This window comes from Coffea arabica, chromosome 4c (genome assembly GCF_036785885.1).
Source record: "Coffea arabica cultivar ET-39 chromosome 4c, Coffea Arabica ET-39 HiFi, whole genome shotgun sequence".
In the NCBI taxonomy this organism is placed as follows: Eukaryota; Viridiplantae; Streptophyta; class Magnoliopsida; order Gentianales; family Rubiaceae; genus Coffea; species Coffea arabica.
In genome coordinates, this window is record NC_092316.1 from 37,912,837 (window position 1) to 37,935,372 (window position 22,536).

Genomic DNA, 22,536 nt, shown 5'->3' on the forward strand with positions numbered 1-22,536 from the left:
TTCCTTTTCCTAGCCTTTAGGGTTTTAGTCACTTTAGCCTATAAATAGGCTTGCTTTGTAAGGTTTAAGGGTAGACGTTTTATCAATAAAGTTTTGGATATTTTCGATTCTTCTTGAGAGAGAGATTCGACCCCTTTACTTGCTTTGCCAAAGGTTTTGAGCAATCTTGCGTCCCGTCCTAGATTGTTCTACCGACCTATCCCGTGGAGTAGTCACCTTCATTGGAGTCATCGTACTACCGTCTTGAATCCAATCGTGTCGTCCGTTTGGTTCTAGATTCCACAATTCCAAGCGTTGGACATCCTCGCTAGATCCTTGGGCAAACGTGCTACGTGTCTCGAAATGTGTTGATCGAGGAACGTATCAGTTGGTATCAGAGCTTTGGTAGAGGTACCTTTCGTTATATCCTTATTTCTCGTAGTTGTGTCATAGGATCTTGTGTTATTTTCTGCTGCCTTGTGTCAAAAAAAAAAAAATTCGTGCATCATATTTGTTGCATCCTTACCGTGAAAAAAAAAAAAAGGAAGGAAAGCAAGGATATTGGCTCTAGTCTCCTACTTGGAAAACCCAAGTCCCACCGTGACCCAACTACTCCTAATTCTGGTAGGATTAATAGGAACCAAGAAACTTATTCGGCCATCCCAAACCATTCCCCCAAAAGCTCTTAACAGACCCCACAGCCCACTTAATATACCACCCAAGCTTCCCTCCAACCGACCTCCACTGCCATATAATCACCAATTCAGTCTTCCATTCGGCCAAACACCAAACCATTCCCCAAAGCCTTGACCGACATAAACAGCCGCACAAACTAACCAATTCAGTTTTCCAAAACACCACCGGCCATCACACCCAATCATTCCCACAGCCTTCGCCGACTCAACAGTCCATTTAATACACCATCCGGCCTTCCATCAACCGACCTCCACCGCCCACATATAACCAATTCAATAAACAATTCAGTTTCCTAAAATTCTGTCTCACATTCGGCCACCACACCAACTCATTTCCCCAGCCTTGACCGACCTTCACCACCCACAATTCAATAACCCATTCAGTCTTTCAGATTCAGTTTCACATCCGGCCACCCCACCAAACCCACTGCCCACAAAACAACCAATTCAGCTTCCACAAACCAACCGCCACACCGTGATTCTAGGCCAAACCAGCCCGCATTCTTGAAGCGGTTGAGCATCATTTTATGATCCGATTGGATTGAATCTTAAAGGTCGACTTGTACACCAAAACAGCACCCTTAACATACTGAAAACCCAGCAAGTCTTGACCCAAAATACCAAGAAACCCGTACACCCAAATTTCCAGCAATAAGTCGCTCTTCCTTAGGGTACTTCTAGGATTCCAAAATTTCAGCTTTTGAGTTTTGTGTATTATCTAGTGTCAATCATCTTGGGCTGCTCACCTACATTATTTAGGTCATAAAACAGTATCTCAAGTGTGTCCAAAGTATCTTTGCTCGTTGGTTACTCTTGTGCGAAGCTTGGTGGACAATTCTTGGACCTTGTGCGGCATTGCTCAAGTTACTCAATCCAGCAACGTAAGCGTAATGGTAAGACCATTAGAGTGTCATCAGCTTGAGTGATACACGAGAGTAGAGTGTACATGCGTGAGCTTGTGTGTGGGAGGAAAATTCCTTTGCTCTACTAACCGTTTTGCAGGTCACATAGTCATGCCCACTAGAGTTGCATCTTGCTCATACAATCAAGAATTCATGGAGACCGAACCTTTCAAGAGGAGAGGTCCCAAGCGAAGTACCTCCAAGTACTCTAGTTCCATGCAATCCAGTTCACAATGTGGGTATCATTCACTCCGGGAGGAGATGCAACGCCACCGTGCTTTGTGTGTATACGAAAGGTATAAACAAGATTGTGATGAGTATGAGAAGGAGCAAAGCAGCTTGCATAGAGCATCTAAATCAAGGTCAACTTCAAGCAAACAAGGTTCATCTAAGAAGCGTCTTGACAATCAAGACGAGGAGCTCGAGAATTTTCGAATTGAGTCAAAGCTTCGTGAAGCAAAGGATGAATTCCGAAGTCAAACTAAAGCATGGGTTGATTCTATGATGGAAAGACTTAGCCAAGTATGGGATTCCCACTTTGAGCAACTTAATCATGTGTCGACCGGTGGTAACAAAGGAATTATTCATCCTAGTCCCTCGTCGATTGAAGAGCCCTCTATGAATGAGATGCAGCTAAGCCATGAACATAATCGAACTCAAGTGCAATGAATGGACAATGGTCCGAGACAAATGGAGTGGGAAAAGGCAAGAATAGTTTGGCCTTATTGATGAGTAAAGAGGAGGAGTTGGCCATGTTCGCAAAAGTTGAACGTGTGGACGTTTTGTTTGCTAACAAGCTAACATGTGTTTTGTTTAGTACCTCTTCTTTTGTGCAGATTAAATAAAGTCAAGTAGAGTTGGTCATGGCATGTTCCATTCCCACGTCACTTGGACACTTTGCGAGTTTCCATGGAGTTTGTCTTCTAGGGGCTAAATCTCTTTGGTCTCAATTCATGGAACCATGTCAACTCAAACCTGTCCACACCATTGGAGGATTGATTCGAGCTCGTCTTAAAAGGGAAATTTCAGATTCTACTGCTTGTTCTCTACCTATGGTTCATTCCTCACCTTTGCCTTATTTTGAGCATGATACTAGCACTAACTCTTGTCGCTCTCATGTAGGTGTTAAAGAGAAGTGTAAAGGACTAGCACTGGCATCTCAAGTTGAATCAATTGGTAGAAGGAATATTGAAGTGTCAAAGGGAGTTTTCTCATTTCCATCTTGTTCTACACCTTCTTACCATCTAGTTAATAATGTACCATTAGTTCTTTACCCGATTTCCGAATTGCTTCAAGTTGAAGGTTATTTTGTTTTTGTAGGTTGTAACGCTGTCCAAAATTTTTCAACTATGGTTAAGGACTTGCAACCCGATTTCGTGCTTATTCCTGCTGAAAGTGGAGCACGTTCGTGCTTCTTCACATGTCCAAAAGCTGGTCACCACGAGCTTACTTCACCAACTCCAACTTGCACAAATTCATATGATTCGTATGGAGTGCGTCTCACTTCATTGCTGCCACTTTTGTCGGGTGATACCCACAAATGTGTCAATAAAGATCCGAACGTTGGTCTTACATCACTGGTTCGTACTTCTAGGGAAGTGCAACCTGATTGGTTCAATGTTTCACCTCCAAATAGGCAAGTTGTGCCAAATCAGCAACAACCAGGGACGAGTCATACCACCTTGAAAAACACGATTTGGAATTTCTCTTGCTCCCATGAGCATCATTCTGAAGATCCTTATCTTGTGCATGAGAATGGTGACACTATACCAATGCATGGCCGAAGGATGATTAGAGCGCTCTGGATTGCTACCTGTAAGTTTCGCGAGCCTTAAACAGGCTCTTTCCTATCTTGGCGCATGTCCTTGTTTGAGAGCCTAATGAAGCTGACCAAACGACATTTAACTTGGCTCGTGACCTTTCATTTGTTCCCAACGTGGCTGACTTCCAAACGCACTATCGATTCGCGTTGTCATACTACTAACTCTTGTTAGTATCTTCCATCTCCATCTAGATTTGAGGACAAATCCTTCTTAAGAGGAGGGGACTGATGTGTGCACGGACCTTGGCCCACCAATGACCCAGTCCAAGTACCATTGGGCCCAGTCACATGTGCATGGGCTAAGCAATTCAAGGAACGTTCAAGACCAACATGGAGTTCACTAAGATATTGAGGGCTTGGAGAGAGACAATCGAGTCATTTATACCATGATCCAAGTCCACGAAGAGTCAAGCGGGCCACCAAGAGAATAAGGCCTTAGGCCCCATCAATTAGTTAGCAATTAGTTAATGATTAAGTAAGAGCATGGGCCGGCCCATCTTGTTCCAAAAACATGGGCCGACTTTTTCCTTTTCCTAGCCTTTAGGGTTTTAGTCACTTTAGCCTATAAATAGGCTTGCTTTGTAAGGTTTAAGGGTAGACGTTTTATCAATAAAGTTTTGGATATTTTCGATTCTTCTTGAGAGAGAGATTCGACCCCTTTACTTGCTTTGCCAAGGGTTTTGAGCAATCTTGCGTCCCGTCCTAGATTGTTCTACCGACCTATCCCGTGGAGTAGTCACCTTCATTGGAGTCGTCGTACTACCGTCTTGAATCCAATCGTGTCGTCCGTTTGGTTCTAGATTCCGCAATTCCAAGCGTTGGACATCCTCGCTAGATCCTTGGGCAAACGTGCTACGTGTCTCGAAACGTGTTGATCGAGGAACGTATCACACACTATTACAAACCACAGTCGTATGTTTACAAGCCAAAAGAAAACATTTAAATCCAAATACAATTAGGATTTCAACTATTGAGGAGCTATACAAAATCTCTCAACTAGCTCTACTCAATTCATTCTTCAAAAGCAAAAGTCCCAAAAGGTAATTCCCTGTAAGGAAAACAAAATTTAACGGAGTGAGCTTTCGCCCAATGAGGTACCATCACGTAAACATACCAGGAGCACATAAACACAAGAATATTCAATCCAAATATGTACGTCAAGTAAGCAAAAGCAACAACACCCAAGTATAAGGAATAAAAGGATACGGATGGCTCTCAAGAGCCCTTTTCCTTTTTGCCATACTTGATCTCATCTCATTGACCCTCCGTCAATGTATACCAGGTAATCATGACCGTAGACTCCTCTTTACTCCAATTATCCGTCCACCTCACTTTCCCCTTACCGGGCCCGAATACCAAACAGTACAGAATTGGTATTACTCGAGTATACCGGAATCAAGGGTCTCATACCCAAAGATTCCCAATTACAGTCCCCATGGCTTGTCAAATGTCCCCGACCAAGTCCTCACTGGCTCGAGTCCATTGACTTCCAATGAGGTAGAGCTCAGGTTGAACAGTAAAGGTCCAGAGTTACAGTAAAGGTTGGTATCCAAGCGACACCAAATCAAGTACAGTCAAGAGTATTCAAGTGATATAATAAACAGTCAAGTAAGCCTAATATAATAACCAGTCAAGGAGGCCAGAGAGTACGAGAGTGGTAAAGTACACCCTCGCCTCACCTAGCTCAAACAATCATCACAACTAGCCCAAATCACAGAATTCAAGTACAAGAAAGCCACGGAATAACAAATATGTGAGTAGTATTCTCACCAAGTCAAACAAAGTAATTTCACAAGTTTTCGCCCGACGTGAGCCTCGGATCACCGACACGCCCTATAATAATCAAGAAAGTATAATTAAGACTCAAACACAAGTCGAATACCTTTTTCTAAGAACTATTAAGGCAAGAACCAAATATAGCTTGGAAATAAGAAATACATAACATTTAGGGTTAAAAGTAGAAACAATCCCTAAAACCGTTCATTTCTATCCAATCTCAACCCAACTCACAAGAACCAATACCCTAGACACTTGGACAGCATTTCCCCTAAAATTTTAGCTTTCCAACCTACAAGACAATCATTAAAAGCCATCCAACGCAACCACAAGCACCCAAACAATTCATAACCCATTCAATATACTTCATTAGGGTCACAATACCCCTCAATTATAGCCAATTAGTGTGAGAACCCGTATTTTGCATTTTCTAGGTTTTATTATTTTTCATGGCTTGTTTTCTGCATTTTCGTGCTTAGGAAAATTTCTAGATAATTTTAAGGAGCAGATATAATTTTTAGATGATTTTTCTAGTATCGAATAGGTTTTGAGAAATTAAGAACGTATACCGGACGTGGGACCCACTAGGGCGAAAAGTTCTGATACGCTCCTCGATCCACGGTCGAGACACATAGCACGTTTGCCCAAGGATCTAGCGGGGATGTCCAACGCTTGGTTTACGGAACTTTCAACCAAACGGACAACACGATTTGATTGAAAGGTGGTAGACGACACTCCGATGAAGGTGGATACTCCAGGGGAATAGGTTGGCTGAACAATCAAGGACAGGACGCGAGATTGCTCAATAACCCTTGCCAAGCAAGTTAAAAGGCTCGAATTCTTTATGAGAGAAAACGAATGCACTAAGAATTTTATTCATCAAAAACTAGTTTTCTAACCTTACAAGACTAGCCTATTTATAGGCTTAATGAAATAACAAAACCCTAAAGAAACCTAAAGGGGAGGTCGGCTACCTTGTCATCAAGGTGGGCCGGCCCATGCCTTCTACGAACAACTAATCCAACTAAATCGAAAACAATGACTAAGGCCCTACTCGGCCGATTCGTAAGGAGGCCCACTGGGGCCTTCTTGGGCTTGGACCAAAGTGTAAGTTGCTTGATTGATCCTTTCCAAGCCTTCAATATCTCTATAGTCTCCATGTTGATCGTGAACAGCTCGAACAAGGGCTTGGAGTGATTCCTTGAAGAGCTTGGCCCGTGCACGTGTGACTGGGTCCAATGGAACTTGGACTGGGCCCTGGCCCTGGTTCACATCAGTCCCCTCCTCTTGAGAAGGATGTGCCCTCAAATCTGGATCCTCCTCACCAAGAAACGGGCTCAAGTCCGCGACATTGAAGGTCGCGCTAACATTGTACTCCCCAGGTAGCTCCAATTTGTATGCGTTGTCATTAACCCGTTGGAGTACACGAAAAGGTCCATCCCCTCTGGGGGATAATTTGCTCTGTCGCTGCTTGGGAAACCTCTCTTTGCGTAAGTGTAACCAAACCCAATCACCAGGCTCGAAAATCATTTTGCGGCGGTGCTTGTTAGCCTGCTGGGTGTATTGCTGAGTACGCCTTTCAATGTTCGTTCGAACGGCTTCATGTAACCTGCGTACAAAATCGGCCTTCTTTTTCCCATCTAAGCTTGTGTGCTCAGAAGAAGGTAAGGGTACTAAATCAAGAGGGGTCAGCGGGTTAAAGCCATAAACAATCTCCAAAGGTGAGTAGTGTGTAGCACTGTGAACAACTCGATTGTAGTGTGCCAAGTGTGCGATTGACAACTTCAGTTTGTCCATCGCTTTGTGGATGACTGGTGGTGGAGAAAAGTAACCGAGTGCCAAGTTTAGACCACAGAGTCTTCCAAAAGTAACTCAGAAATTTCACATCCCTATCACTAACAATGGTCCTAGGCATACCATGCAGACGGACAATTTCCTTGAAGAATAGAGTAGCAATATGAGATGCATCATCAGTTTTGTGACAGGGAATAAAATGAGCCATCTTAGAAAACCTATCAACCACCACAAATATAGAATCATTACCCCTTGGCGATCTAGGCAAACCTAGTACGAAGTCCATAGACAAGTCAACCCAGGGATGGTGAGGGATAGGTAACGGGGTATACAAGCCATATGGATTTGTCTTGGACTTAGCCTTGTGACAAGTAGCACACCTACCAGCCATGCGTTCAACATCTCTACGCATGTGGGGCCAGTAAAAGTGCTCTTGTAACATAGCCAGAGTCTTGGCAATGCCAAAGTGGCCCATGAGACCACCACTATGTGCCTCTCGAATCAAAAGATCACGAATAGAGGAATTAGGCACACACAGTTTATCGACATGGAATAGAAATCCATCATGCAAAAAGTACTTTCCATGCGGGTTCTTAACACAAGCAGCATAGATATCACCAAAGTCAAGATCCTGTGTGTATAGTTCCTTAACCATTTCGAACCCGAGTAATTTGGCATCAAGACAGGTAAGCAAGGAGTGTCTACGTGACAAGGCATCAGCTACCACATTTGTCTTGCCAGTCTTGTACTTAATCACATAAGAGAAGGTGTCAATGAAGCTTACCCATTTGGCATGTCTCTTGCTCAACTTGGGTTGCCCTTTGAGGTACTTCAATGACTCGTGATCAGTGTGTATCACGAACTCCCGAGGGCGAAGATAATGCTGCCAAGTCTCCAAGGCCCTCACTAAGGCGTACAACTCCTTGTCGTACGTGGGGTAGTTCAGTGCAGCTCCTCCCAATTTTTCGCTAAAGAAGGCACACGGTCTCTTGTCTTGCATGAGAACTGCTCCAATTCCTACACCAGAAGCATCACAGTCAATTTCAAAGGTCTTGTTAAAGTTTGGTAATGCTAACACAGGTGCATGGGTGAGTGTGTCCTTAAGGGCGAGAAACGCTTGTTCTTGTGATTCTCCCCAGTGGAACTTGTCATCCTTCTTTGTCACGGCGGTCAATGGGGCGGCAATAGTGCTAAAGTTTTTGACAAATTACCGATAAAAACCTGCCAAACCAAGAAAGCTGCGCACGTCAGGAACGGATGTGGGAGTTGGCCATTGCTCGATGGCCTCAATCTTGGATTTGTCTACCTTGATGCCCTGCGAACTGACCACATAGCCTAAAAACACAAGCTCGTTAGTAAAAAAGGTGCACTTCTTGAGGTTAGCGTATAGACGCGCCTGTCGAAGTGTCTCAAGAACTAATCGTACATGCTCCAAGTGCTCATGCTCACTACGACTATAGATCAGGATGTCATCAAAGTAAACAATGACAAATTTACCAATAAAGTGTCTCAACACATGGTTCATGAGTCGCATGAAGGTGCTAGGGGCATTTGTCAAGCCAAAAGGCATGACCAACCACTCATAGAGACCATGCTTGGTTTTGAAGGTTGTCTTCCACTCATCGCCTTCCTTCATCCTAATTTGATGATAACCACTCCGCAAGTCAATTTTGGTGAAAATAATAGCACCATCGAGCTCATCAAGCATATCATCAAGTCTGGGGATGGGATGACGATATTTGACAGTGATAGCGTTCACAGCCCGACAGTCAGTGCACATGCGCCAAGTACCGTCCTTCTTGGGAACAAGTATCACAGGTACCGCGCAAGGGCTGAGACTTTCCTTTACCCAACCCTTACCTAAGAGGCCATCAACTTGCCTTTGAAGCTCCTTGGTCTCCTCAGGGCCCATGTGGTAAGCAGGTTTGTTGGGCAATGGTGCTCCAGGAACGAGGTCGATTTGGTGTTCAATTCCCCGAATGGGTGGTAAGCCGTCAGGGACCTCGTCAGGAAAAACATCTTCAAATTCCTGCAAAAGAGCAACTATGCTCGAAGGCAAAGCCTTGTCGAGCTCAGCAACATCTAAGAGCACATGCTTGCAAATCATGAGAAGTATAGGCTGATTAGAGTGCGCCACTTTTCGAACATCTTTAGCCTTAATAATCATGTTGTGCTTCCTAGTGGGCGGTGCGGCAGGTGTTTTGTCACGTATGCCCCTAGGTGTGCTCCCTTGACCCTTGGTTGATGGCTCAGTCGTAGACGTGGAGCTTTCACCAGGGTCGACCGCCTTGAGTTTCCTCTTTTGACGGTCTTGTTCACACTCCATTTGCAAAAGTAGTTGGTCCTCATAAACTTGTGCAGGTGTGAGAGGTGTAAGGACCTTACGTTTGCCATCGTGCAAAAGTGTGTACTTATTTGCTCTTCCATCGAATGTGACGTGTTTGTCAAATTGCCAGGGCCTTCCCAAAATGATATGTGTAGCATGCATTGGCACCACGTCGCACATGATTTCATCAGTGTAAGTACCAATGGAAAAGGGAATGCGTGCTTGCTTGAAGACTCGTACTTCACCATCCTCACTTAGCCATTGGAGGCGGTAAGGATGTGGATGCCTGGTAGTGGTGAGTCCTAGACTTTCAACCATGAGCAAGCTGGCCACGTTCGTGCAACTCCCACCATCGACGATGAGACTACACACTTTGTCGCCTACCTTACAGTGGGTGTAGAATAGGTTTTCGCGTTGTAGCTGCTCGTCCTCTTTGACGCGGGCGGTTAACACTCGTCGTGCTACCAAGCAACCTACTTCTCCACGTGTAGGCGAGCAAGCCTCCCCAGCTGGCTCTTCTTCTAGGCAGTCGTCTTCTACCAGTTCGGGCATGTCCTCACATTCGTCATCATCCGACACGATTTCGCCATTGTGAGTGATCAGCATTACCCATTGGTTTGGACATTGAGACTGAATATGCCCAAACCCTTGGCACTTAAAACATTTGATGTCCCTACTCCTAGCTTTAGGAGTCTCATGCGGTGCCTTTGAAGTGGACCTGGATGTATCGGAAACCTTGTTAGGGGTAGAAAAGGAATTGCGGTTAGAGGTGTTACCTTGGAATCGGTTAGAAGAGGTTGGTATCGTCGCACTTCCAACTTCGTGGGTCGCCCTTCGTGGTTGGTTGCCCCTCCATGAAGTAGTGGTAGAAGATTGGAAAGGACGTGTTCCTCGTCTTAGCTTCTTCCCCCGCTCGGCCTTAATGGCAAGTTCTAGAAGGTCGTGCATGTCCAGGTAATGTTGAAGCTCCAAGGCGTCTTGGAGGTCAGGATTGAGACCTCTCAGAAACCTAGCCATCGTGGCTTCGTTGTCTTCTTGAATGTTGGCCCTCATCATGGCCATCTCAATTTCCTTGTAGTAATCTTCCACACTCATGTTACCTTGCGTGAGCGTTTGAAGTTTAGAGTGGAGATCGCGATTGTAGTAGCTAGGAACAAATCGCTTGCGCATCAATGCCTTGAGTTCTTGCCAAGTCCGGACACGTGGTTCTCCCATCCTTCTCCTATGGGTCCGCACTTGGTCCCACCAGACTAGTGCGTAGTCGGTGAACTCCACGATGGCAATTTTAACCTTTTGTTCCTCGTTGTAGTCGTAGCAGTCGAAGACCATTTGATACGGCCTTCCCACTCCAAGTAAGCTTCAGGATCACTTTTGCCTTTGAATGCGGGGACTTGAATTTTGAGCCCCTTGATTTCGTTCTTGGGCGTGTCCCTTGTAGGCCTCTCGGGTCGCCCCTCATCCTCACTAGCGGAGTAGTCCTCGCCATTTGCCTCTTTGGTGCTATGGTTACTCCGGTTATGGGACCTAGAGCGAGAGCCCCGTGTAAGGCTCCTGGACAACTCGTCAAAACGAGTGTGTAATGTCTCCATTTGTTGCTCACTGATTCGCCTGAGCTCATTCTTCATTGCGGCGAATAATAATGAGGGATCGGTGGTTGCTCGGTGTTGCTCCATGTCTTTCTTGTAGACCTGCAAAAAAGGTTAGGAACAAGCAAGGACGTGCAAGTGTAAACTCACTTCGCTCCCTTAGTGTATCTCTCGCGCTCGTGTAGTGCTCAAGTCACTTTTATAAAACTTACCAAGTACCTTACCTGTTGGTTTAGGTAGTTTGAGTAATGTTGCTCGAGTCCAATAATCGTCACCAACTTATTCCCCACAAGAGTAAGCACGAGATTGTTGGTGAAGGAAAGGACGGTTTTTGGAAGGCTTAAGGGTGGTGGACAGATTTGGAAAATATTACCAAGAAAGGAAACTCTAAGAATTCCTAAGATGTAGGAGTAGTTTCCTAAAGTGAATGAGAAGATGTAGGAGAATATCCCAAAAATGGAGGAGAAAAGGTAGGAAGGTGTTCAAGTGTTATCCAAGTGTTGTACTTAGTCTCCTAAACTAAGTTGGGAAACAAGTTGGAGTTGGAAACTTCCTTTGGTGACCTTGCTTAAGCAACTTCCTAATTCTTCTCAAAACAGATTCGGTTCCTCCCCTCTCTTACCCGCAAGCTTCCAGAAATTTCCCTCTCAAATCCACCCCAAGGTCGGTTACAAATCCCTAAAAACCCTCTTAGCAGCCGCACACTTTACTCACAACACCAACCAGATTTGGAACCCTAAAATTTCCAGAATTCCTCCCTCTTATTCCCTTCCTAAAGTCGGCCAAAGAACCCCTAGAAACCCTCTTAAGCAGCCGCCCACTATGCTCACAACACAAACCAGAATTGGGCCACTGAAATTTCCAGATTTCTTCCTTCTTGAACCCCTCCCCAAAGTCGGCTATTGCTTCCTATTAAACCTCCCCTCACAGCCGCACACTTACCTAAGCAATTCGGCTCCTCCTCTACTCTAAGAACAAGAAATTCGGCCCTCTCTCCTGGAAGACAGGTTTGGTTCTTGTGACTCCAGAAATTAGCTCTTGTGACTCCAGAAATTCGGCTCTAATGGACTCCCAAGGGCATGCGAGTGATGTTACTCAAGAATCTCCCAAGAAATTCATCCCTCAACCAAGAAAGCCACGTATGGATGCAAGGTCTTACAAGAAACTCTTTGTGCGAAGGGAAGTGCAAGTGTTTAAAGTTCAAGATAATCAAGAACCACAAACAAATGTTGTTCAAGTGATCAAGGCTCAAGGTAACCAAGAATTTCAAGAAGAGGTTGGCCAAAACTTTTGAATTCTTTTCTTTTCTTGATGTAATTTTCTGGTTGGCCAAAACTTTTTGAGTTCTTTTCTTTTCTTGATGTAATTTTCTGGTTTGAAACAAGAAATAACAAGACAGATTTGACAATAAAGAGTTACGGCTTCCTTCTTGGTTTCTTGTTGGCCGAATGTTTCCTTTCTTTCTCTCTTGTCTTTTGCGTTTCTGTTTTGTGTCACTTTGTTCGCTTTTTTTTTTTTTTTTAACTTAACAACTGCAACTAAACCTGGACGAAAAAAAGGTTCACAAACCAGATTTCTGGTCAGCCCTACGTACTACAACTAATCAGTCAAACAACTCCAAGATTTGCCAAGAGCTTTCAAGAACTTCAAGATTTAATTCCAAGAACTCAAGAAACCCTAGATGGTTGTAGTTTCCTTCAAGATTCTCAACTCCAACAAGTTTGATCCACAAGTCAGTTTAGAAAACTACTTAAAACAGCTTGGATGACCCAAACAAAACTTGGACAGATTGACAACAAAGACAACCCTAGCGCAAAGATTTGGGAAACCCTAGCCGCAACTTGGAACCCTAGCCGCAACTTGCTTTTTTTTTTTTTTTTTGTGTGCAGATTCGGCAAGGCTAATTGCTGGGCAGAATGGATGTCACTAGAGTATGAAACCTGGCCAGATTGGGACTAACAACAATAACACACAGCTGTCCAGAAATTTGACGCGACAAACAACAAGAACTAGCGGACAGAATTTTTTTTTTTTTTTTGACAAGCGATGCAAACAGATTTTGTTTATTTTCTTTTTGACTAACAAAGCAGCAACGGACAGACTTGAAGACACAAATGTACGGACTCGATCAATAAAAGCAACGACCAGAAATTCTAGACAACAAACGAAAGGAAACGGCACAAAGTAACAAAACTAACGAACAGAAATTTTTTTTTTTTTGAGAACAAGGCAGCGGAATTAATGAAACTAAGACACAACTACGGATATAACGGAAGATACCTCCACCAAAGCTCTGAAGCCAACTGATACGCTCCTCGATCCACGGTCGAGACACGTAGCACGTTTGCCCAAGGATCTAGCGGGGATGTCCAACGCTTGGTTTGCGGAACCTTCAACCAAACGGACAACACGATTTGATTGTAAGGTGGTAGACGACACTCCGATGAAGGTGGATACTCCAGGGGAATAGGTCGGCTGAACAATCAAGGACAGGACGCGAGATTGCTCAATAACCCTTGCCAAGCAAGTTAAAAGGCTCGAATTCTTTATGAGAGAAAACGAATGCACTAAGAATTTTATTCATCAAAAACTAGTTTTCTAACCTTACAAGACTAGCCTATTTATAGGCTTAATGAAATAACAAAACCCTAAAGAAACCTAAAGGGGAGGTCGGCTACCTTGTCATCAAGGTGGGCCGGCCCATGCCTTCTACGAACAACTAATCCAACTAAATCGAAAACAATGACTAAGGCCCTACTCGGCCGATTCGTAAGGAGGCCCACTGGGGCCTTCTTGGGCTTGGACCAAAGTGTAAGTTGCTTGATTGATCCTTTCCAAGCCTTCAATATCTCTATAGTCTCCATGTTGATCGTGGACAGCTCGAACAAGGGCTTTGAGTGATTCCTTGAAGAGCTTGGCCCGTGCACGTGTGACTGGGCCCAATGGAACTTGGACTGGGCTCTGGCCCTGGTTCACATCAAGTTCGGAAAAATTCGGCCAACTAGATTAAGTTTTGGATACTGGAATTAATTTACCGGGTGTTAAGAGATAAGTAGAGGATGCTAAGTGGATTGGTATAAGAGAGACAAAAGTTAGGCAAGTCATTAAATGAAGGTGACAAGTGTCACCACATGATTTAACCTTGACTTTTGACTACTACTTACTTTACCATTTTAGTCAAAAATTGCTCAAAATTCATCAAATTTCCCAAGCTCATAGCCGGCCCTCTCTGATTATTTCTTGATTTGTGGTTGAAGTGATGAAGTTTTATTATTTTTGGGGATTTTTCTGTTTTAATATGAACATGATTGTGTGGCTATCTATGATGATTGGAAATGGTATATAATGACTCTAGGAGGTGGAAAAAGTGATTAATTGCAACCAATTTCTGGTTTGGAAGAAATTTCAGAAAATTAGGGTTTGAGTGGGAACATTCTGCCCGAATTTATATTTCCTAGTTAGAGGCCGAATTGGCCTTAGATTAAAACATAAAAGTTGTAGGTAATGACATTTTAGAGGTGTCTACAAAATTACAGGTCTATCGGAGTAGTGTAGAATGAGAAAAGTCGAAATTACCCTTGCTGTCCTGGTTTTATCCGAATGTAAGAACTGCGCCTGTAATTGGTTGTTTTGGCTGGAATTGCTTTGGAATTGGTTGTTGAGGTCTTCTGATGAAATGTAGCCCTGTTTCTAAGCTTTTGAGTGGATTTGGAATTTCTGGATTTGGACTTGTGTAGGCTGATTTATGATGTTTACGCCAGAATGCATTTTGTGAATCTGTTTTTACGATTTTGATGTAGTGTCTTGCATTTTTGACCTGGTTCCACTCAAAACTGGGTTGAGTGACCTTCTGCAATATTGTATCCCTGTCTTTTAGCTTCGAAACGGTGTATTGTACACCTTCATCCGGTAATCGTGGTGCCTTTGGTACCATTACCGGAAAAAGAGGTCAAAAACTATTTTTTTCAGGGCCAAAGCTAATTGCATTTCCGAATTTTCTGGTTTCCTCTAATGTGTGTGTATGCTTATGGAACCCTATTGGGGTCATATTTGGCATTGGATTATGACTCGTTATCGAGTCTCATTGTACTTGTTTGCATGTTTTAGGGCGTGACGGTGGTTCACGACATTCTTGTGGCGGAAGTGCATGAAACTGCATTTGCAAGCTTGGTGAGTGTACTCACTTGTGTGGTAATATATGGCTTTGATACTTGAACTTGGTGCTTTGAATGTTAATTTCTTGAAGTGAAAGTGTACTTTATCACTCTCACTTATTGTTTATCATGTTATGGGAATGTTATATGAAATGCTACATGAAATGAAAGTACATGGCTTGGTGTCGTTTGGACGAGCATCCAACGACTACAATTGTTGTTCTTGAGCTCAACCCCATGGGTCGTTGATTGAATCGAGCCGGCGAGGGCTTGGTCGTACCAATTAATGTGCCTTGGGGAAATGTTATATGGAATCTTGTAGTATGAGAGACTCTCGATTCCGGTTTACTCGAGTAATACCAAAGTGCAAGTGTTTGGAGTTCGGGTCCGGTAGGGGAATGTTAGGTGGAAGGAATGGAAGTAAAGTGGGGTCTACGGTTGGTTATTTTTGAACATTGACGGAGAGTCAATGACGTCCGATCAAGAAATGCAAACGAGGGAAAAGGGATCTTGAGAGCCACCCGTATCCTTTTATCACCACCATTAATGTGTGCCTTTGTTTACTTTTGGCGAATTGAAATGAAAAGCTGTATGATTACATGAACTTGGTTGCTTAAGTGATAGTATCTCACTGGGCAATTAGCTCACACCATTCCTTTTGTTTTCCTTACAGGCATATGACTACTTTTGGAATGATTCTTGCTAGTTGGTTGCTGAATGAACTAGATGAATATCTCTTTTGTATTGTATATGAAGTGGGACCCTAAATGTATCTTTAGGGCCGTTTTCACTTTAATTTGGCAAACCAAATATGTAGTAACTTTTGGATTACTTTTGTATGCCATTGTGGCTTGTAATTGCAAAATGTCAAGTGTATATGTGTTTTTGATGTTTGATTGGGGTTCTGACGGGTCGGTTACTATTCATGGCCGACTCCGGATTTCATTTTTTTCATTTTGTGTTATTTTACCATTTTGACTGGTTTACGCGCGTTATAAGTTCCGAAACGTAATAGATCGCTCTAAACTGCACCGTTAGTCCTGGCGAGAGTTGGGCAGGCAGTCCGCTAACCCCTTTGGTTTGCCTTAGGGGAAGGTGGGGCTGTCACAGGTGGTATCAGAGCCTAGGTTTGAATTAGCCTGGGTGTAATAGAAATGCTCGATGTAAGGGTTCTTTATTTATGGCCTTTAAGCTTATTTATGGTTAATTGCTCTTTTGGTGTAGGATGGCCGGACAGGGTGAGCCTAGTGATAGTCCTCCGGGCGAGAGACCTCGTGGAGCACTCCCAGTGATACCATACCAGATACGGCCAGGAGGAGCCGTCGTGCATTGGAGCCCGTCTAACTGCTTTAGACGGTGCGAGTGTCGACATAAGTATGCCTACCCTAACGCTCTAGTGTTTGCGGTGGACGAGGAGCGTAAGGAGTTGGCCAGAGAGAACGCGAGACTTGAGGCCGAGGTGACCCAGCTTAGGGCGGCCAATAAGAGACAGACTGAGCGCATTGAGGGTCTGAAGTACGATGTGCTTGAGGCAGAGAATAGGGTTGATGACCTCTGCACTCAGCTGAGGGAAGTCCATGAGCGCGAGTCCAAGCGAGCTTGAAAGGTGAAGAATCGAGCCGCTTCGATCCTGAACCTTTGCGTCGAGGTGGTCGAGGGCGTGAGCGACGAGGACTCCCGTGCGGGGTCTGAGGCTGGGGTTGGATCCACTCCGTTGGGTGGGTCTCATAGCTCGTCGTCGGTCTAGGACAGGAATTCTAGGGTTTGTTTTGGATAGTTTTGGTTTTGTATATAGGGTGGATAGGGAGTAGGGCCTTAGCTAATCATTTTGTACGTCTAGATTAGCTACGTGTATATTTCTTTTGTTGAGGCCATTCCCTTGGGGATTGTCCATGTGTGTATTTGGCTTGACTGTACTTGACTTGACTGATTGTATATATGTGTGTTGCTTGCCTTGCTTGGAATGTATATATCTGTTTGGAAAAGTTTTGGATTTTACTTACATGCATTGTTTATATTGGTTTAGTACCATTGTCTAGACCAAGTGAAGTTATGGAAGGAATACATAGTGGACGGGGACGTGGGCGCGGAAATAGACAAACCACACCGGATAGGGGTACTGGGGAAACCTCTACTGGACCTAACCCTGACCCTAATGTGCAAATCGCTGCCGCTATGCAGCAAATGACTAACCTGCTAGCACAAGTAGTGCAGCAACAAGGCCAGAACCCAAACCCTAACCCCGGAAACCCTGGCAACCATGTCGAGAGCGAAGACCGAGCTCTTGAACGATTTCAAAAGTTTGCTCCGCCCAAGTTCATTGGGGGACCAGATCCGGATGTTGCCGAGAGGTGGCTCGAGAAGATGGTCGATATTTTTGCGGCCTTGCACTACACCGATGAACGGCAGGTGACTTTTACCGTTTTCCAGTTCGAAGGGGCGGCCCGTTCCTGGTGGAACGTGATACGACAAAAATGGGAACGGGAACAAACACCCAGGACATGGGTGAATTTCATCAGGGAATTCAATGCGAAATTCTTCCCTCCTCTGGTGCAGGAGAGGAAGGAAGACGAGTTTATTCGACTCCGCCAAGGAGCTCAATCGGTGGCGGAATACGAGAGTCAATTCACCCGCCTGTCCAAATTTGCGCCTGAGTTGATCATGACCGAGCAACGGCGGATCAGGCGCTTCATCCAGGGCTTGAACGTCGAAATCCAGAAGGACCTCGCAGTGGCTCAAATCAATGCTTTTAGCGAGGTCGTAGAAAAGGCCCAAAGGGTAGAGAGTGCTCGATTGCAAGTCCGGAACTTCCAGGCGAAGAAGCGGGGCTTTCCTGGAAGCAGCTCTGGACAAGGAGACAAAGGTACTCCCTCCAAGTTTGGACGCGGAGCTGGAGGTGGACGACAGTCAAGTTCCGGCAGAGGGGCTCAGTCTAGGGGCAGCCCAACCGGGAGAGGCCAAGGTGGAAACTTCCAAAAGGGTTCAGGTTCGGCGTCTCGCGGGCCTTGTGGGTACTGCGGAAAGCCGAATCATTCTGAAGACAATTGCTGGAAGAAGGGAGGCAAATGTCTGCAATGCGGAAGCGCAGACCACCAGCTTGCTACTTGCCCACTCTTAACGCAAGACGGAAGGGGAGCTCAAACCACGTCCAAGACCAATACGGGACCGAATAAGGGGAATGAGGCGAAACCTAAAGTTCCAGCTCGAGTATATTCAATAGAACCTCGACAGGTCCCAGATTCCTCAGAGGTCGTAGAAGGTACGATCCCTATTTTCCACCGTTTTGCCAAAGTTTTAATTGATCCTGGTGTCACTCATTCTTTTGTTAACCCTGCTTTCATGTGTGGCATCGATATTAAACCTGCTAGTTTACTTTATGACCTAGAAGTTAGTACACCTACGGGGAATCAACGTTTGGTTACTAGTATGGTTTATAGGGATTGTGGAGTGTGGGTAGGAGAGAGAAAATTGTTAGGGGATTTGATTAGCCTGTCCATTAAGGGGTATGATGTGATTTTGGGGATGGACTGGTTAGCCAAGTATAATGCCCAACTGGACTGTAAAACAAAAGTGGTTAAATTTCGCATTCCTGGTGAGGCGACCTTAAGGTTGGACATAAGGGGTAGATTAGCCTCATCTGCTTTGATTTCGGGCATTCGAGCTAGGAAATTGCTAAGTCGAGGGGCGCAAGAATTTTTGGCCTTTTTGATTAACACCCCCACGGATAAGTTGAAAGTGGAGGATGTGCCCATAGTGAAGGAATTTCCGGACGTGTTTCCTGATGAATTAGTAGCCTTACCTCCGGAAAGAGAAATTGAATTCTAAATAGACCTGCTTCCAGGATCCTCACCTATCTCAAAGACACCATACCGAATGGCCCCTGCGGAGCTCAAGGAGCTAAAGTTGCAATTACAGGATCTTTTGGAGCGGGGATTCATTCAAGAAAGTGGGTCTCCTTTGGGAGCTCCTGTACTGTTTGTAAAGAAAAAGGATGGTGGTTTGAGGATGTGTATTGATTATCGGGCCTGAATAATATTACAATTAAAAATAAGTATCCACTGCCCCACATCGATGAGCTATTTGACCAGTTGCAGGGAGCGGTGGTCTTCTTGAAACTGGACCTCCGACAAGGGTACTACCAGTTATTAATCAAGAAGAAGGATATTCCGAAGACCGCCTTCAACTCGAGATATGGGCATTACGAGTTCGCAGTTATGCCCTTCGGACTGACCAATGCTCCTGCCGCCTTCATGGATCTAATGCATAGGGTTTTCAAGCCCTAACTGGATCAATTTGTAGTGGTCTTCATCGATGACATCCTGGTCTATTCCAAGACCCGTGAAGAGCATGAGCAACATTTGAGAATTGTCTTGCAAACCCTGAGAGACCATCAACTATATGCCAAGTTCAGCAAGTGCGAATTTTGGCTGGAGAAAATTGCTTTTCTGGGGCACGTAATTTCTCATGAGGGAATTTCCGTTGACCCGGCGAAAGTAGAGCCTGTGACTAATTGGAAGAGGCCCGAAAGTCCCACAGAGGTTCGCAGCTTTCTAGGACTGGCTGGATATTATCGGCGTTTCATCAAGGACTTTTCTAAACTGGCCGGTCCTCTAACCGACTTGACAAAGAAACATGGTCGGTTCATTTGGAATGCTCGAAGTGAGACAAGTTTTCAAGAGTTAAAGAAGAGATTGACCATGGCTCCAGTTCTAGTCTTACCTAACGGAGGTGACGGGTTTGTTGTGTATACGGATGCGTCACGAGAAGGCCTGGGTTGTGTATTAATGCAGAACCGAAATGTGATCTCTTTTGCCTCAAGGAAGTTAAAACCTCACGAGCAGAATTATCCAACCCACGATCTGGAGCTAGCTGCCGTTGTTTTCGCTCTTAAAAAGTGGAGACATTACCTATATGGGGTAACCTTCGAGGTTTACTCCGATCACAAAAGCCTGAAGTATCTCTTCTCACAGAAGGAATTGAACATGAGGCAACGAAGATGAATGGAATTTCTGGAGGATTACGACTGTACCATCTATTACCATCCAAGAAAGGCGAACGCAGTGGCCGACGCTCTAAGTCGCAAAGCTCAGGTCGCAAGCTTAATGATTAGAGAGTGGAATTTGCTCGAGTCAGTTTGCGAGTGGAGACCCTGCCTTGGGAGTCATAAGATGATTTTTGGCAATATTAAAGTGACTTCCACCTTGTTGGAGAGGATTAAAGATGCTCAAAAGGAGGATCTGATAGTACAGAAGTGGGGAGAGAAAGTGGAAAAAGGAGAAACCACTGATTTCACTTTTGGTCCTGAGGGTATTTTAAAATACCAAAACCGGATAGTGGTGCCGAAAGAGGAGTCGTTGAAAACAGAAATTCTAGAGGAAGCTCATTGGTCCAAGTATACAATTCATCCGGGGAGTAGCAAGATGTATCAGGACCTGAAAGGAAACTATTGGTGGGACAATATGAAGAAGGAAATCGCGTTGTACGTGTAAAAATGTCTCGTTTGCCAACAGGTGAAAGTAGAGCATCAAAAACCATCGAGCTTGTTACAACCCCTTGAGATACCTGAATGGAAGTGGGAAAACATCACCATGGACTTCGTTTCGGGTTTACCACGAACGCAAAGAGGACACGATGCCGTTTGGGTGATCGTCGATCGATTAACCAAATCAGCCCATTTCTTGCCGGTGAACATGAAGTATTCCATGGACAAGTTGGCCCAACTGTACATGGACGAGATTGTAAAGCTGCACGGTGTTCCGGTGAGCATCGTCTCCGATAGAGATCCACGTTTCGTATCTCGGTTTTGGCAAAAGTTCCAGGAGACTCTAGGGACGAAACTCAACTTAAGCACAACCTATCACCCTCAGACGGATGGACAGTCAGAACGAACTATCCAAACTCTCGAGGACATGCTACGAACTTACATTCTGGATTTTAGAGGCAACTGGGGTCAACACATGACCTTAGTAGAGTTTGCATACAACAATAGCTACCATTCGTCGATTCAAATGGCTCCATACGAGGCACTATATAGACAGAAATACCGATCACCGATCTACTGGGATGAAGTTGGCGAGAGGAAGGCATTAGATCCAACCACTATTCCATGGATGGAAGAGGCTCGAGAAAAGGTCAAGTTGATACGGCAAAGACTCCAAACTGCTCAAAGCCGACAAAAGAGCTACGCAGACAACCGAAGAAAAGACTTGGAGTTCGAAGTTGGAGACCGTATTTTTCTCATGGTTACACCGTTACGGAGTGTCACGGTGGGTAGAGGAAAGAAATTGCAATCGAGGTTCATCGGACCTTACAAGATCCTGCAGAGGATAGGCGCGGTAGCATATAGACTAGAGCTGCCGTCAAGTCTCTCGAGAATTCATGACGTTTTCCACGTCTCGATGTTAAAGAAGTACTATCCTCCCATATCTTACAACCCGAGGAGATCGACGTGGACGAATCACTTGCTTACGAAGAAAAACCTGTCCAAGTACTTGATCGGAAAGTCAAGGAGCTCAGAAACAAGCAGATTCCGTTAGTGAAGATACTGTGGAGAAACCATGGGGTAGAGGAAGCTACCTGGGAAGTGGAAGAGGAGATGCGAACGAAGTGCCCTGAACTTTTCGTGAGTTAAGGTAAGAAATTTCGAGGGCGAAATTCTTTTAAGGGGGAGAGAGTGTGAGAACCCGTATTTTGCATTTTCTAGGTTTTATTATTTTTCATGGCTTGTTTTCTGCATTTTCGTGCTTAGGAAAATTTCTAGATAATTTTAAGGAGCAGATATAATTTTTAGATGATTTTTCTAGTATCGAATAGGTTTTGAGAAATTAAGAACGTATACCGGACGTGGGACCCACTAGGGCGAAAAGTTCGGAAAAATTCGGCCAACTAGATTAAGTTTTGGATACTGGAATTAATTTATCGGGTGTTAAGAGATAAGTAGAGGATGCTAAGTGGATTGGTATAAGAGAGACAAAAGTTAGGCAAGTCATTAAATGAAGGTGACAAGTGTCACCACATGATTTAACCTTGACTTTTGACTACTACTTACTTTACCATTTTAGTCAAAAATTGCTCAAAATTCATCAAATTTCCCAAGCTCATAGCCGGCCCTCTCTCTCAAGGAAGGAAGAAAGAAAACTCTTCAAGTTTTTGGATTAACTCATGCTCAAATCCATCCAACCAACCATTGAAACTTGAAATTTCTCCATAAAACCTCTTCAAGTAGTGTTAGTGAGTTGATTTGTGGGGTTATTTAGGAAGCTAGGAGGACCTATTGCTCTCTCTCTCTCGTTTCTAAGGTGAGTTGTGAAGAACCACCCTCCTCACTTAATTAATGCTTAAATCATGATTAGTGGTGGTATGAGATGCAATATTATGGATTATTTCTTGATTTGTGGTTGAAGTGATGAAATTTTATTATTTTTGGGGATTTTTCTGTTTTAATATGAACATGATTGTGTGGCTATCTATGATGATTGGAAATGGTATATAATGACTCTAGG